The following is an 18,417-nucleotide window of genomic DNA, read 5'->3' on the forward strand; positions in this document are numbered from 1 at the left end:
TCAAGTGTTCTTCTTAACATTGTCTTCCACGACAAAAATTTCACTAATCTACCACTACTAAGTGTGGTTTTTAAATAACCAGGTATCATTAATATGTTCGAAACTGAAGTACTGTATCATGTGTTACCGGTTTTAGTGCACAAACGAGTAACAATCTAAATGGAACGAACAAATTGATGGTAGTTAATAATAAAAATGACCGCAGAGTAGAAAATCATCTAAATGCCATCAACAAGGGAAAAGGCTGGTCCAGCCGTAGGAACATACGATTGGGAACAGTTTATGTCACAGGAACAACAACAGGTACCAAACAATTGGAAAATGACACAGATGACCCTGGTTTTCAAGAGGGATCATCCGACATATGTATGTCGTTATGAGTCATACGGCTGGTGTCATATTATTGCCAAATTCTGAAACACAACTCAACCTCATGTATTATGACTTTCTTGGGGAACTAGAATCAATATGACTATTGAACACAGATCTTCTGAAACTCAGCATACTATTTTCATTCAAGTAACCAGAGGGCACTTAATAACGTCGCCCAGGTTGATGTAAAATTGTTTGACCCATAAAGGTATCAGAAACTCTTACATGCTACTGAAAAGTACAAGTTTATTGCGTATTGCGTATTGAGCCATCTGTTTACTGACTTAAGACCTTCCTAGCATGTATAACAAAGCAAGTCATTCTTACAGTTTCGAAATCATCAAATCTATAAATAACTTCGAACATAGAGCACATGCAAAATAGCTTGTCTCCTGCACAGATGCACATTGTTCTTCTGATCTAAGGGCGATTCCCAAAGAGGGTGGTCGATTAACTTGACAGTCGCCAGTTGACTTCTGCACTGTACACAATGTGTTTGCTAGCTCTTTACTGTGTAGTACTGAAACACATTCTTCAAACACTACATGTTCAGTGAAAATTCTTTTTTTTCAAGGGTACATGACTATGTGGAATGCCATTAAATTTATTCCAGAAGGGACGAATGCAGAACCATTAGAACCATGGTTCTCATTGAAAAGTGTGCTTGAGAGGATTGCAGGAACTGCTATGTAGTGATAGTCCATTGGGTTAAGGATTTTAGTGGGAGCGGAGGCTGAGAAGGTTATGATGTACCCTCAGCCAGGCACGACACAGCGGCTTTTGGAGTATGTGTTTATATGTAATTGTAGGCTGTTAATGAACAATGCAGCTGCCTATAAGAAGACAGGTATGCCAGAAGTCAGCGCTCAATTGCAGAGGGTCGATAACTGCTACAGAGACTAGGTGCAAATACGTAAATATAACATACGGGACACACACAGGAAAAGTGTCCTGTGCTGTATGATATCACTACTGGTGGAGGGAGTAACAGACAAATACAACACCTAGTGTTAAGCATATGGGGCGGCGTAAAGTAGAATATGTCAAAATTATTTTCATTTGGAGTAACTTTAACGAACTGTATTCCTTCCAAGCAAAAGGTGGATTACAAAATACTTATTCGACGGATTACTTTTTGTGTTTCCCGTTTGTCTGGTGAGAATGTTATAATATACACATCTGTGTAGCTCCTATTTTCTGAAAACTACATGTTATAAGAAATTTGACATGGCTGTGTGTTATCAGTTACACCAAAGTTATGTAAGTAATCCTTCCATTCCATGTGTGTTTGGAATATAGCAAGTGTGCGATGGATCCGTGTTGGAGCTATATCTACCTCCAGAAGCATGCATATTGCCCACGTGGGAAGGACAAGAATGATACCAATGTTACTCTCTGTATGGTGGCTGTGTTTAAACAGAGGATATGTGTTCAATAATGGAATGGTTCTACTGCATCATGATCGGAATCGCCGAGTATATTACAGTTTGTGCAGCATAGAATTTGTAACAGAGATGAGAAACAAACCCAGAGTACTGCATATGTAGATGTCAAATGACGTCTCGGATCGACGTGTGTGAACAATGTCAACTGTCACAAATCCTATGTATATGTTACAGCCTTCTCAGTCGTGGTTTTGTTTTTAAAATATGGCCAGAATTTTGATTTGGAGACAGCCAGTATTAATACCCACTAGAGGGTTCCATAATTTTCATAATGCAGATCACAAAGTGCACTATAATGCAAGCGATGGGAGACAAGTCCACATTTGTTCAGTGTCCATGCGGATGAGGTATACTTTACCCTAGTTGAAATCTGATATAATGTGGATACTATACTAAGCATTGCATAATTAAAAGTAACGTGAGTTCCTACCTGTCGCACTTCTGATTTAAGAATATGCTATTAATGGGGTGACAGAAAGCTATGTTACACATCTCGTTTCATTTGGTACTTAGTTGACAGAGATTGATTAGTGGTGTAGAGTGATAGTATCTAAGCCTACGTGGTGGCCGATATTGAGATCTCTGTAGTGCTGCCACTCTTCACATTGCGATGTCCCTGTAAGTACTGTTGTCTGTGTGAAATATATCATTCTCCTGGGAGTAGCATATAGCATCAAAAAACACTCAGGCTAATTCCTTAATATACGCCACAAAATTTAATGTGTGACATCGAGTCTGCTGGAAGACAAATTATTTTCTAAGATATAATGTCTCTGTTACTGCATATTTATTAAATGAATATCACACAAAACTAGTTTGTGATCACTCAACTGATTGACCAGATAATGTTTCTGTTTTAATATCACTTTGTTCATAGCGGAAAGCAGATTAACGTTGTATATTGCAATTTGTCATGGCGTTAAAGGTGCAATGGGCAATATTTACTTGTACTGATTACAGCCACAAATTGAAAAGTAGAAATTTAAAATATCCACCGAAATTCCGTGCAGAGTGTTGGAAGTAATCACTAAGATAAAAGCTTTTAATGAGGAAGAAAATTCGTGAATGTGATTATTGCACGAATGTATCGTCCTTTTTATAACGTTCTGGCCATAGTGTGCTTAGAGGAACCTTCCTAGGGATAGAATTGAGGTTATGGTGATGGACTACCAATATTAATGTCTCATTTCTGGAAACATAACAATTAAATGATTGTTAGAACCTGCAGCAGTTGTTTGCTGCGCATGTCTTCATCCTTGCATAGTGATTTTTGGAGAGGTAAGTAGCATACTGCTGAAAAATGACTAATGTCCATAGACCCATTGAAGCATGCTGCTGCCACTTATTGAGAAAAGCCTTTACTTTGTTATTTCAGGTGCATTCACTGCTAGCAAGTTAGTGGAAATTGGCCAATGTGGCAAATCTGCCTCTGATGTGAAGTGACAGCTATCTAGGAAACAACTGCAGCAGCAGCATTGACGCCATCAGCTACTGGGAGAGGCGCCACAATGGTGGAGACGGTGACATCCGACACTCGATCTGACATTTCTCGTAATTCATAGCTCTTCCATTGCATTCCTAGTGCTAGACACAGCAGCGGAGAACCAGTGAGCTATATGATTTACAAAAAAATAAGTTCAAATGGCTCTGAGCAATAAGGGACTTAACATCTCAGGTCATCAGTCCCCTTGAACTTAGATCTACTTAAACCCAACTAACCTAAGGGCATCACACACATCCATACCCGAGGCAGGATGCGAACCTGCGACAGTAGCGGTCGTGTGGTTCCGGAGTGAAGCGCCTAGAATCGCTCGGCCACAACGGCCGGCTATATGGTTTACATTTTCTCTGTGATGTGAGGTTTTAGTACATACAGATAATGGTAACATACTCAAAAACATCGCTAGCATGTTATAAAACGCCAGTAATTGTTAACTATCTTTTACGACAGCAGTCTGAATAATCTCTTGTTTGGGTAAAGCGCTATGGTGATTGCTAAAAACGAAACTATGGCACATCAGTGTAAGAGTGTACTTGTTTCAATAATGCACTGTGATAACAGTTGAATATGAAACCATGGTATATCAGTGTAGAAGTGTATCTGTTTAAACAATGCACTGCGGTTAGCATTAATAATTAAGAAACTCATATTTACAATAATCTGTGTGTGTCTTTGTATGATGAACTTAAAATTGGATGTTTGGAATACTTGAAGAAAATCGGCTAGAAGTGCAACAAATTGCCCCAACTATAAATTGCCATGTAAGTATCAGACGTTGGAGAGGCAATGCAAACTTTCGAGCTATTGCTTGCTAGAAACATTTGTGAATTATGCACCAAATAACACTGGTTCCGCCCACCATGGCATTTATACATCACACTGTTGATATAGAGAATAGCTGCTGACTTTTTGTAGTGGTTGGCTAATACACAGGGCATAAATGACGAAGCCATGAAGAGGGGTTGGGTAAGTCGCGACTCTTTTGGAGTAGTGAGGGAAACAGGGGAATATGGAAGGGGGACGTGGAGATTTTGAGTCAGGAATTACATTAAAGCATCTGGTCGCCAATTAGACTTACATAAACATAACGTAAGAGCATATGCAACCCCTTTGTTTATATTAGGGTCGTAAATTACATTTCCATAAATGTAACTTAAGAGAGCATGAGTGGATTGTTTCCATAAGGGTGTCAGAGATGGCAGCTGGTTTGTATAGATAGTGGAACAATGGTCTTACTGGGCTGAAACTGGCTCTGCTGTATAATTCACACGTTTGAGTGTACTTCGTGTTCCATTCTAAATGAAGTCCTCAGAGACCGCTGTACCAATATTCCAGTCAATGAAGGAAAATTAGGGGAAAAATGGTATAGTTGCAAATTTTTGTTCAGTGGTAAGGGACTGTAATGATTAACACATTAAAAATTCTGAATGGAGGGTGTGAGCCCAGGATTGCGAGATGTTTAAGAGTTACGTTTTCATGTTTATCTTGAATAAATAAAGAGACCTGAGCATCTAGTCAAAATATTTCCTGATGTGATATAAAACTAAATTAAATTTTCCACTAGCTATGTCTTATACATTTATTCCTTATGAATAACAGGTTTCATGCTGCAAGGAATGTAATAATTGGAGATCATTAAAAATAGTGTTTTAATTGTATAAAATTAATCTATATTTTTTATAACTTGATTTAAGAACAAAATATTAAATATTTGTACCATAATTAAGTGAAGTAGTACCATATCAAGGCGTAAAATGTGTTCCAGAATAAAATGGTGAAAGGTGGACAGTGTCAGTTATAAGCTTGAGGGAAAGTAGGTCACCAAACTGAGGTCATGTACTTGATTCGTCCATAGATCAGCTAAACAAAAACCGAGCAGGCAGTTCCTCTTCGCTCTTTGTCACCAGAGGCAACTACAGGGCTTTTCACTGTGTTATACCAAACCTTCCAGATATCGCCTTATGAAACACCGGCGACACAGGGTTCTATCATCCTCAGGGGTGTTTATTTTGCACATCGAATACACATAAGAGTAACTGATAATAGTGAAGCAAGAAATTCATATGGACAGATTCAACTAAATATGGGCTCGCTGTCCTACAATGCTAGAGAGAAAATAATTCTTAGTCATCCTGTGCAGCATGTGTAGCAGGAAAGAAAACTTACCCCACCACGATCACTGCTTGCTTTTCAGTTTACACACAGACTGTACCTCCACAGCATTTCCAGTTTAGTTCTCTCAGGCGAGTAAACAATATAATTTCACAGAGGATGTGTTTAAATAGTGGAGTTCGTTTCATTTTATTAAGTGGGTATTTATTTGCAGTTGTCAACTATCTACCCCACAGAGAAGCGTGCACCAAGTGAAACATACTATCAATATGCATTTGACAATGTCGATTCCACTGTCTCCACTATCAATGGCTGGTATAGGAGTAATTTTTAAAGATTGAGGGTATCAAATTCAATGCACAAGCCTCAGCTCTTCTAAGATTGGAAGAGGCCCACATACTTCAACTGGCTCCCACTACAAATAAGAAGGTCACGCAGGTGTCACGGAAACTCAGATATTTCAACACAGTTCAAAACAATGCGTTACAACAGGTCATTGTTCTAGATTTAGAAATGGTCGGTGCCATTCCAGCAGGCATTTTGACAACCACCATGCAAGATATTCTCTGGGTGTGTATTAAGTCTATCTACTCACCGCAGCCCTCTCTACAAGTGATAGCATTTACTGAATAGAAGTGATTTGTGCAGTCCACCAGTAAAGGTGAGAGAAGTACAGTAACTCTCTGGTCATTCATTGATTTACCACCAATAGATGCCCACAGAGTTAAATGATTCTACAACATGCTGTCAGTGACAGACAGGATCAAGATGCAGCATGATGCCAAGTATAGTTCATTAACAACACCACTATTACTATTTAAGCAGTCCTCAACCCTTGTATATTGGAATGTATTTTACGTAAAGGCTCATTTAACAACTTAAAATAAATACGCACTTAATAAACTGGAAAGAATTCCATTATTTTGACATCAGCTCAGAGATGTTATTTTGTCCACTTGCATAAGCGAACTAGACAAGAAATGTTGGGAGATGCAGTCTTTACGCAAATTAAAAAGCGAGCTGTGATAGTAGTGGGGTAAGTTGCCTTTCCCAAACGAATGCTGTAACTTCCCCTGTAGCAATGTATAACAGCGAAACTTCCTGGAAGATTAAAACTGTGTGCCCGACCGAAACTCGAATTCGGGACCTTTGCCTTCCGCGGGCATGTGCTCTACCATCTGAGCTACAGAAGAACGACTTACGGACGGTCCTCACAGCTCTACTTCTACCAGTATCTCGTCTCCAACTTTCCAAACGTTACAGAAGCTCTCCTGCGAACCTTGCAGAACTAGCACTCCTGAAAGAAAGGATACTGCGGATACATGGCTTAGCCACAGCCTGGGGGATGTTTCCAGAATGAGATTTTCACTCTGCAGTGGAGTGAGCTGTGAGGACCGGGCGTGAGTCGTGCTTCGGTAGCTCAGATGGTAGAGCACTTGCCCGCGAAAGGCAAATGTCCCGAGTTCGAGTCTCAGTCGGCCACACAGTTTTAATCTGCCAGTAAGTTTCATATCAGCGCACACTGCGCTGCAGAGTGAAAATCTCATTCTGGAAACATCCCCCAGGCTGTGGCTAGGCCATGTCTCCGCAGTATCCTTTCTTTCCGGAGTGCTAGTTCTGCAAGGGTCGCAGGAGAGCTTCTGTAAAGTTTGGAAGGTAGGAGACGAGATACTGGCAGAAGTAGAGCTGTGAGGACCTGCAGTGAGTGGTGCTTCGGTAGCTCAGGTGGTGGAGCACTTGCCCGCGAAAGGCAAAGGTCCCGAATTCGAGTCTCGGTCGGCACACAGTTTTAATCTGCCAGGAAGTTTCATATCAGCGCACACTCCTCTGCAGAGTGAAAATCTCATTCTGGAATGTATAACAGGATTTTGAAATCTATGCAAAAAAAATGGTTCAAATGGTTCTGAGCACTATGGGACGTAACATCTGAGGTCATCAGACCCCTAGAACTAATTAAACCTAACTAACCTAAGGACATCACCCACACCCATGCCCGAGGCTGGATTCGAACTTGCGACCGTAGCGGTCGCGCGGTTCCAGACTGTAGCGCCTAGAGCCGCTCGGCCACCCCGGCCGGCAAAATCTGTGCAGAATCTGTTCATATGCATCTCTCGCGTTTGTATTGCCAGCTGTACATGTCGATCTTCAAGGAAACGCTGACACACTTTGTGAAAAACACTTACCTCCCGGGAATGTATGGACACTACATCGTCACTGACTGTAGTTGTTTTTCCTGACGTAGTGTGAAAAGGGTGAATTGCTTGCTCACTCTTCATTTTTCAAACCTATGAAGGACGCAGGTGCATGACCACAACCCGCGATCTATCTGCTCTCACACTTGTAACCTCCACCCTTACCTTTCCACCGTATTATAGGTGCATAGCACAATTTGTCCCATTGTACGGTTGTGCTGCACTTAGATCTGGTACGCACATTTAATATTCGTTCTTAACCAACTTCATTTATGAACGAACATGCATTTTATACCATTAAAATATCATTTCCAAAAATGTACTAGTAAAAGTTTTCGCTAGAAGACGCTATTTTCGAGATATTCAGGGAAAACAAACAATGGTTACCATTACAAACGCCCACCTCTCCCACCCTCACACTCCAACTGTGTGATTTTTAGTATGTTGTTCTTGGCACTCCCTTCTACAACTGTAAATCAGTGACTAAAAGATTTTTTCCCCCATACGAAACGTTTTGGTCATTGTTGCTGATAAATCGGTATGTATACAACACCATTTGTCACAAATGTGAGACAACTGTGTACATCATGCTAGCACTTAACTTTAACGTTGGACATTCTCTTGGTGTTTTCCTTCCCTCCCTCCCTCCCCCCCCCCCCCACCCTCCTCTCTACTCGTTTTGGTTATGTTCGAAGAAAAATGACTTGTGTGAAGTCTGTGCTCAACAGTCAAATAAAAATTGATGGTCTAGACCCTTACATCTGAAACAAACAAAAATTCACATAAAATCTCTTACGCGCTTAAAACTAATTGTATGTCATACAACACTGTCTGATTAAACGTAGTTATTAATACTAGAGTACTAATATTAAGAACACAGTGTATAACGCAAATTTAGTAAACGTAGAATTGAAGAGGAAGAGTGAGAGTTTCATAGGGAGCTTTTGACTGATATTTCCTAGTTCCATGCTATTGAGGAAGTTGCGTAGTGCAACCATTTGAATCACAGCAAAATATGTATACCATGCATGGTAATAGCCTTTGGGTTGTTATCGTTAAATAGATGTTTCAGTAGCTTTCTTCAGTAGTCTTTTTGGGAATTGCGTACAGACCTACTGTTGACGGCTGAATTTTCGATATACTGAGCCATCGCTTCCATGCTAGCATTCAGCATGTGATTTTACTGTAATTTTCCACGTCACTGCACCTACATTTATCCAATCACATATACTAGCAAGCTCATATTCACCCACATCTTGAAAAGCTTGCAGTTGTGTGTGTGTGTGGGGGGGGGGGGGGGGGAAGAGTGCAAGAGAAATTATAAAAACAAATTTATAAACTACCTTAAAAGAGTCGCCCTGCAGTATACTGCAGCATCAGGTATGTTTGCGTTTCAGCGTCTGCCTCCTCAGCCGCAAAGGATTATTTAAATTATAAATACTTTGCATTTTATGAACAGGGAAGGGGAGACATCAGCTGCGAGGACGTTTTGGTCACGGTGTGAAACATCCTTCTGCACTGTGACCTCGTTGTAACTGTGAGTGTCACGTAAGGCACTCGTACAGTAATATTTGTTCACAGTTTCAGAAATTCACGTTTGGATGACTACTTACAATTCTCCATAGAATCAAATGTGAGATGGACGACTGAGAAATTCGAAGATATAACCAACAATCTTGGCGAATTTTTAAGCAGAAACTGTAATTTCTCGTATTAGTGACACGTCACCGTACTTGTAAGATCAAGGGCGGAAGCTCTCCTAAGCCGAATATATTCACACCCACTTTTGTCTACCTGTGATACGTTAAGCATTAAAAGACAGTCAAATGATATGAATAATAATAAAAAGTATCGTGTGATGCACACGATATCCACTTGCTCACTGCAAGCTTTCTGGAAGCCTTATCGCCGGCCGAAGTGGCCGTGCGGTTAAAGGCGCTGCAGTCTGGAACCGCAAGACTGCTACGGTCGCAGGTTCGAATCCTGCCTCGGGCATGGATATTTGTGATGTCCTTAGGTTAGTTAGGCTTAACTATTTCTAAGTTCTAGGGGACTAATAACCTCAGCAGTTGAGTCCCAAAGTGCTCAGAGCCATTTGAAGCCTTATCCCCAACACCAGAAGAGATTTTAGGCTATCAGCAGAGGGAATCGCCTACAGCATAAACAACATCATCAAAGGAACCGACAAGAAGATAACAGTGAAAGAAACAACAGTCAAGTAACCAGCATGTAACGGAAGAGCTACGCTGTCACACAAACTGCAGGAGAGTCTAGTGTCAAACACCACCAAGAAATTACTAAGGTAAAGTCATAAGCCACTTGTGTGAACAAGTCTGTAGGTGTGATAAAGTACATCTATATGTTAGAATGGCCAGGTCAAATGAAATAAAATAAAAACAGGTAAAATACATCGAAAAGACTGCGAGTTTCCTATAGATAGGGGAGCTACTAATATACGCATAGATGGATCACCAAAAAGTAATTTTTATTTTTATAAATTCTGGAACTCCATTGAACCGCAAATGTAGTCCAAATCCACAATTGTGCTAGGTGAATTCAATGCAAGCTTCCGAACTTCCGAACTTTAGCTGCAAAAGGGATCAATTCGTGAAGCTATCAATATCTTACAACCTATTAGTAGCAATACTAAAGTGTTCCAGATACTGCTAGAGTAGTGAAACACCGACTGATCGTACATTTATTGGCAAATGGTGTACGATTACGACACTGACATGACAGGAGTGGCGTTTCAGATTACATGGTATGTAAATATGTGCTAAAAACGTGTATACTAATAACTTCAAAATATATGTGAGCTGTATCAAAATAAGTGTCGTAAGGAAACTACACGTAATAATAGAATTTTCAACTACATACCACAATAACCCACATGGAAAATGTCCTACAGAATACCAACAAACGTTTGTGTCATTTTTCTGTACTTAAACATACTTTTGTGAATTTTAGGGCCCAGGAAAGGAAATTAAAATTTACAGTATACGCAGATGCACAGATAATACAGATGTATGGATAACACAGGGCACATTAAAATCTCTAGAAACTCTTGGAAATCACCTTAACAAATTGCAACTTTGTAACCACATGAAAAAAGTTGTAGGACAAAATGTAGGAAAGTAATAACAGCAACAAAAAAGCAAATCTCTCAAGTGTGAAACAACGAAGTAACAGAATGAGACCAATAGGGAAAGTTGTTAACAATAATGTGGGTAAAAATGAAGTATGGAACAGTAAAGTCATTATACAAATGGTGAAGGGAACTGTTGAAGATACAGTAGAGGCTTTAATAAATATTTAATGAACATCAAACAAATACGACAAACTATGTAATCCACACAGCGAGGTGTTCTCCCTCAAAGTGAAAATACCACACATTTATATTGACTAAAACAGAAGTGAGCAACTCTATTAGTTAAGAAGAAATAAAACGTCCTGGGTTCCTGACGGTACCCAAATAAAGTATTTAAACTTCAGTAAGAACATATTCTCGACAAATATCTAGATTCTGTTTATCAACAACAAAAGAAATAAAGCCACTACAACACAAGGATGAACTCAAGACATAGAAAACTGTAAACCAGTCTCGCTATTATCTGATTATCCGAAACTAATTAAAAGCGGCATGAATCACATGTTATGTAGCTTCTCGTATGTATCTCCTCTAGACGCATTGATTACAATTTTTGATTATCTTTCTTACGGTGCTTTTCTGAAGTTTGTGAACTACGTTCGTATTTCGTACATTTGCACTCCATAGAAGAATTACATAGCTAAGAACTGAGTGTACAAGTGAATAAATGTGCAACTAAAAGACACTGGCGGATACATACTGATGACATTACGCTAAAGGTATAACGTGTTGAAGATATTCTGTTTGCAAGTATCGTTGCGAGTTAATATCACGTTAACAGAGAATTAGGCAGGACGCATTGTGAAGGACCTATTTGTGGTGGTGTATTAGTGCACGGCCTAGAAAAGCGTACTCACGCAGCTCTAGAATATAATCAAAATCGATTTACTCTGTGGCGGTGGACAAACGATGGGGCTCTTAGGAAGCCTCGAGAATGACATGCATCTGTGTTTTGAGCAGTGGAAGGAACGAACACCGATGTGTGTCAACGCAGATGGCTCCTAGATCAGAGGCACCAACCGTTAACTGAACATATTTGGTACAGACGTTGTAGGTACCCCTTCTGTTCAAGCTACATATAATTTCCTTATTTTATATTTATACTATTTTTTATCGCGTCTGCCTATATATTATAGCACTGATACTAATAAAGCGATACTTCCTGAAAATACACAGTCGGGAGTAGGACTTCAGCTCCCACGCTGGCTGAAAGAGGCCGTGGACCACATGTTGTTGCCAGTAAACGGTGGTGTGAGGCGCTGTAGCTATACATGACGAAACCCGTTCCGTTTGCAGCTAGATACGTAGAAGAAGCACAGTTATTCTGGCTCGAAACAAGTAACCTTCCTTAACAAATATTTGCTAATAAAAGCCGCTTTTACCAATATAGGTATTGGGAGACGTAATTCCTTACAACAAAAGGAATTAGTCATCTTAATAAATAAATGAATATTGTTTAAAATAGTGAGAATGCACATGTGGCTACGAAATATCACAAGTACGAGGTCCAGGCCGCGCGCCATAATCGCCTGTCGCCAATAGGATGCCATTCGATCTAGTTCTGTTGTAAGACCATGCTCTCAGTAAATTGTTTGGTTTCAGTTAATCATTATTAATCGTGTCGATATTATCAGTTTATGGTGTTTAGCAAATAAATACATTATTTTGGATTCCATTTCGACCGTTGTTCCAAATGATACAGCATTCCACTTCATCACCTAGAATCAAAGGAAGTAGAATTCCACTTTTCAGATAACTCGACGGCACTGAGGGAGATAAATTTTAAGAGCTTCTCTTCGCAAAAGGTAGACACAATCCTACACAATGACCCACTAACACAATCCAACAATGATTGTCTTCGTCTCTGCAAAATCGTATGGGAAAGCATGATCAATCATACCGTACGCCTTATACTATCCTCTACGGACTCACTGGCAAAATTGAGACATTTCTGGAGATTTAGAACAAGTGGGTGTTTTTGCAATGGTAATTTAGATAGGCTTGCAATGATTTTCCAATACATACCAAGGATACACTTGTACAAATTATTCGTCCGCTTATACTGAGTTAACAAAATTTGATTATGCTGCCCCTTGCGTAGGGCCAGAGCAAAATGTAGGGAAGCAGTCAAGCAGTAATAATCAACAATAAGTAATTGCTTACTAATGCAAGCACGCTCCAGTTTTGCGTCTACCTCAAGTCCTTGTTTCCTAAATTAACAACGTTTTTTATATATTAACTGTAGCCTTTCCATTTCAATTGCATTATGTCTTAATATATGGCACATTGCAAACAATGGAAATACATATTTTTAACTGCTTGTGTGTGTGTGTGTGTGTGTGTGTGTGTGTGTGTGTGTGTGTGTGTGTGTGTGTGTCTGTGTCTGTGTGTGGGTGGGTGGGTGTGAAAGAGAGGGGAGAGAGAGAGAGAGAGAGAGAGAGAGAGAGCGAGAGAGAGAGAGAGAGAGAGAGAAAGAAAGAGAGAGAGAGAGTGAGATAGAGAGACAGAACGAGAGAGAAATGTGAATTTTAGATGTCCTCGCTCAGACTTACCGATTTAGATTACACTTCACATTCCCCCTAAAACATTATAATAATTTAGTAAGAAGCTCTAAGGTGTAAAAGAAGTAGATAGAAGACAAGCATGGTAAACTTAAGAAGTGTAATAAGACATGGAGAAATAAGACACGGAGGAAAGATAAAAGTAGTAAAAGTGTGTACTGCTTTACTTTAAACTACAATTCTGACTCCTAAGTAAAAAGGAAATAAGAGATTTCTTTCTGAATGTAAAGCCATCTGGAATGCAGTAGGATAAAGAACAAATGGATTATAAATTGAAAGAAAATTAAGCAAGGAAGACCACAATTGCAGTCACTTCAGTGATGTTTTTGTATGAGGTGATGAGCCACAATAGGTAGCTTGTTTGAGTAGTATGCCGAAAAGTAAAAGGGTGAAAAATACGTACTGTACGACATTTAGTAGAGAATATAGTGAATAAAATTATAACAATAGACGAAATCACTAGTATTATTACAGAGATACAGTATGTGAGCATTACCGAAGTCTTATATCAAGCATTAAATTATGACAGGTGAACACATAGAAAACGCGTTCTGTACCTAAACAGAAACTATAGAAAGAATACACTAAGATATTTAAAAATTTTAGTTATACAAGGTCATTTCAGTGAATACTTGTCACAGAAATGTGTACGAACCTAATATTAAGTATTCAAAAAATGTAATACCAACAAGAAACACACAATACTCACGTCAGTGACTGCAGCGCACTACTTCGAATATTACTGAATATACATTGAGCACCATACAGAAAGCTGCTAATAGGGGAGAGATGAAATGTATTAGTATGAGTGAACTGGCACTGATAAGTGTAATCATTTCATTAGTTAGACGCAGTCTCTGGATAAAGCCATCAATTATCACATTGACTGACAGAAGGCTACCGCTGGTGTATGTACTGTAATGGAGAAGACGAAATCTTAAAAATAAAGCTAGTTGCTATTTGTGTTCGCTGTAAACTGTATTGCGCCAATTATAAAGTGCTTACCTGTTTTTGTACTGTTGTTATTCAAACAATTTAGCGAACCTACATCCGATAAACATTTAATTCAACACTAAAGTTCGTTACTGTTGTTGTCGCTATTACCAATGCTTATAGTTAGGAATAAACTGTTTCCTTGAATTGCACCGAAAAAATATATATAACGTTATATATGCGGGTTGCAGGTGGCATTTAAAGTGCTACGTACATCATGGAGAAACTTGACGCCGTTCAATGACGACCTGAATTTGGAACAACTGAAGAAAGTGAGCTTCCTCATTTGCTATAACAGAGTGTCATTGTATCAGCTAACAGATATGAACGTTTTCGTATCTCGTTTTAACCAGAATACTGTGAAAATATTGATTAAGTGAATGCAATAAATATGTTTCGTCTTCAAGTGTTGCATGATGGTGTAGATCGCGGTTAGCTACCGGCTTAATTGTGTGATATGTTATGATGTGGAATATGATAGTTTGTTCAAAACAGGAACCCAGTCGTACCTTTTGAATATTAATAATATTATTTATTTTGTATCTTGATGTCATTCACCTGACATATTACAGCAAATTATGAGATCAACCGTGTCGAACAAAATACTTTTGTTACAAACTCGTTGTGAAATTGATTAAACATAGCGGTTTTTCACCTTATTATTGAGCTCAATTGACTGAACTACATTTGTAGAGACATGTAATTGTTCTGAAACACATTACATTCTAAACATGCCCATATAGCGGTAAATAATTTGTAGAACCTGTTTCATACCGTACACTGGTATGTGACGATAGTAACTGTTCTCGAAAGAACAGATACCAATGATGACCGTGCAGCTTCTCTAGAATAAATGATAATTAATTGAAACCCTCAGCTGCCGACAGGTGTTATTGATACACCTCGATGAGGACAGCTGAAAATATGTGCCCCGACCGGGATTCGAACCCGGGATCTCCCACTTACATTGTGGACTGTTGGGAATGTGGGTCTCACGGGAGACGTGCAAGGGATAAGTCCCGGCAGTCGCGCTACTCATTTGTTTCCTCGGTGGCTCAGATGGATAGAGCGTCTTCCATGTAAGCGGGAGATCCCGGGTTCGAGTCCCGGTCGGGGCACACATTTTCAGCTGTCCCCATCGAGGTATATCAACAAATCCTGTCGGCAGCTGAGGGACTCAATTAATTATCAATTATACTGTTGTACTGTGGTTACCATACGAATTTGCCAAATGTACACTTTACACCATTTATCCTTCCAAGCTTTCGAGAATCTCACTGGATTTCGTTTCACGCAGAATGTAAGCCAACCTGTCTTGAGTATAAGGTACGATAATAAGATATTTTATCAAGTGAATATCGGCAACTGAGCAACATATTTATTGGATAAGAATCCACATCAGGTGTCAGTGTTTCCTTAATTTATCCCACGGCCGATATAGAAGCTTAAAACTTCATCTTCATGTACCACCAACTGCGAACGGCTACGAACGTACAAGTACTGTGCGGATAACAGACTGAAATGAAACCTGCAGTTGTGGAAAATGGTGTATTCACGTAATTATGAGAACAGAAACGTGGGGCGGTGGCGCCAGTCAGTCATGCAGGATTACTTACTTACACACACACACACACACACACACACACAAAACACACACATACACACACACACACACACACATGCACACATGGGACTCAAACAAAAACGGTAACTTTGGAAGGTTCCAGGACCACCATGCACGCATAATTTTGACAATTTTTATTTCATTTACTTAGCGTGCGATCGAATTTTTTATGTAGGTTATCGAATTATTAATCATTTAATAGTTGATACTGGGTAGCCTCGTACTAACACATCTGTAGAGCTGCATGCTTTGTGTGACATTTCACGCTGACTCTGACTGAGGGGCGAACGTGGGCTTTTGCAGTCACCGTGATCGACATGGTACAAGGACAGTATCATAGCTCGCGAAAGAGAACGCCGAGAGTTCACTGCCTACATCCCCCGCTCCACCGTGAGGCTAGTGGAAAGAGGCTTCACGCGGCGGGCCTGTGATCGCTAAGGAGGTCGGGGCAAGACATTGCTGAAAGCGTAAGATCTTTGAGATGGCATCTTACAAGTGCCACGACTAACCATTTTTAGCGTGAGGATTGCACTTGGAATGCCTGCCACATATGTGGGCTGACCGTCGCAGAAGTGCTCACGCCAGACGCCAAGGCAAATTGCCAACAAAAGACACAGCAATGTATCTACAACTACATCTACATCTACATTTATTCTGCGCAAGTCACCCAACGGTGTGTGGCAGAGGGCACTTTACCTGCCACTGTCATTACCTCTCTTTCCTGTTCCAGTCGCGTATGGTTCGCGGGAAGAACGATTGCCGGAAAGCCTCAGTGCACGCTCGGCTCTCTCTCATTTTACATTCGTGATCTCCTCGGTAGGTATAAGTAGCGGGAAGCAATATATTCGATACATCATCCAGAAACGCACCCTCTCGAAACCTGAACAGTAAGCTCCACATCGATACAGAGCGTATCTCTTGCAGAGTCTGCCACTTGAGTTTGCTTAACATCTCCGTAACCCTAGTACGCTTACCAAATAACCATGTGACGAAACGCGCCGTTCTTCTTTGGATCTTCTCTGTCTCCTCTGTCAACCCGACCTGCTACGGATCCCACACTGGTGAGCAATACTCAAGTATAGGTCGCACGAGTGTGTTGTAAGCCACCTCCTTTGTTGATGGACTTCATTTTCTAAGCACTCTCTCCCAATGAATCTCAACCCGGCACCCGCCTTACCAACAATTAATTTTATACGGTCATTCCACTTCAAATCGTTCCGTACGCATACTCCCAGATATTTTACAGAAGTAACTGCTACCAGTGTTTGTTCCGCTATCATACTATAAAGGATTCTTCTTTCTATGTATTCGCAATACATTACATTTGTCTATGTTGAGGGTCAGTTGCCACTCCCTGCACCAAGTGCCTATCCGTTGCAGATCTTCCTGCATTTCGCTGCAATTTTCTAATGCTGCAACTTCTCTGTATACTACAGCATAATCCGCGAAAAGCCGCATGGAACTTCTGACACTATCTACTAGGTCATTTATATATATTGTGAAAAGCAATGGTCCCATAACACTCCCCTGTGGCACGCCAGAGGTCACTTTAACTTCAGTAGCCGTCTCTCTATTGAGAACAACATGATGTGTTCTTACAGTGAAATGAACACCATTAGCTGCTTATAGGCGTTGACATACGTCAACGGGGATAGATGAAAATGTGTGCCCCGACCGGGACTCGAACCCGGGATCTCCTGCTTACGTGGCAGACACTCTATCCATCTGAGCCACCGAGGACACAGAGGATAGCGCGACTGCAGGGATTTATATCTGGCACGCCTCCCGCGAAACCCACAATCCCAACGTATTGTCCCGCACTACATTCGTAGTGCCCCTGCCCATTATACTCATTATTCGCGGCGCGTTGCCGATTCCCGTAAGAGTTCGGGCACGGTTTGTGCATTCGCACAGAAGAAGAAGATGGTCAAGTGGCCGGTGAGCCTTATCTATATATATACTAAGATGGCATCTGTTATTTCGAACATGTCCGAAAGAACAGATACCATCTTAGTATATACGGTGTGTTCTATTTGCTAAAAACTCCTCAATACAGCCACACATCTGGTCTGATATTGCGTAGGCTCTAACTTTGTTTATCAGGCGACAGTGCAGAACTGTATCGAACGCCTTCCGGAAGTCAAGGCGTCTACCTGGGAGCCTTTATCTAATATTTTAGGGGTCTCATGAATAAATAAAGCGAGTAGGGTCTCATATGATTGCTGTTTCCGGAATCCACGTTGATTTCTACAGAGTAGATTCTGGGTTTCCAGAAATGACATGATATATGAGCAAAAAGTAAATAATTAAATAAATGTTCTAAGAGTCAACAGATCGATGTCAGAGATATAGGCCTATAGTTTTGCGCATCTGCTCGACGACCCTTCTTGAAAACCGGAACTACCTGTGCTCTTTTCCAATCATTTGGAGCCTTCCGTCGCCGGAGTGGCCGAGCGTTCCTAGGCGCTT

At 40.4% G+C, this 18,417-nt stretch overlaps 1 non-coding gene across 1 annotated transcript; it reads right to left on the reverse strand.

Annotated features, from left to right (window-relative positions):
• Positions 1-17,614: 17,614 nt before the first annotated feature.
• On the reverse strand, positions 17,615-17,688 carry Trnat-cgu. Its single transcript has one exon. It is a non-coding gene; the product is annotated as a tRNA-Thr (tRNA).
• Positions 17,689-18,417: the final 729 nt, after the last annotated feature.

Source organism: Schistocerca americana, chromosome 4 (assembly GCF_021461395.2).
Source record: "Schistocerca americana isolate TAMUIC-IGC-003095 chromosome 4, iqSchAmer2.1, whole genome shotgun sequence".
In the NCBI taxonomy this organism is placed as follows: Eukaryota; Metazoa; Arthropoda; class Insecta; order Orthoptera; family Acrididae; genus Schistocerca; species Schistocerca americana.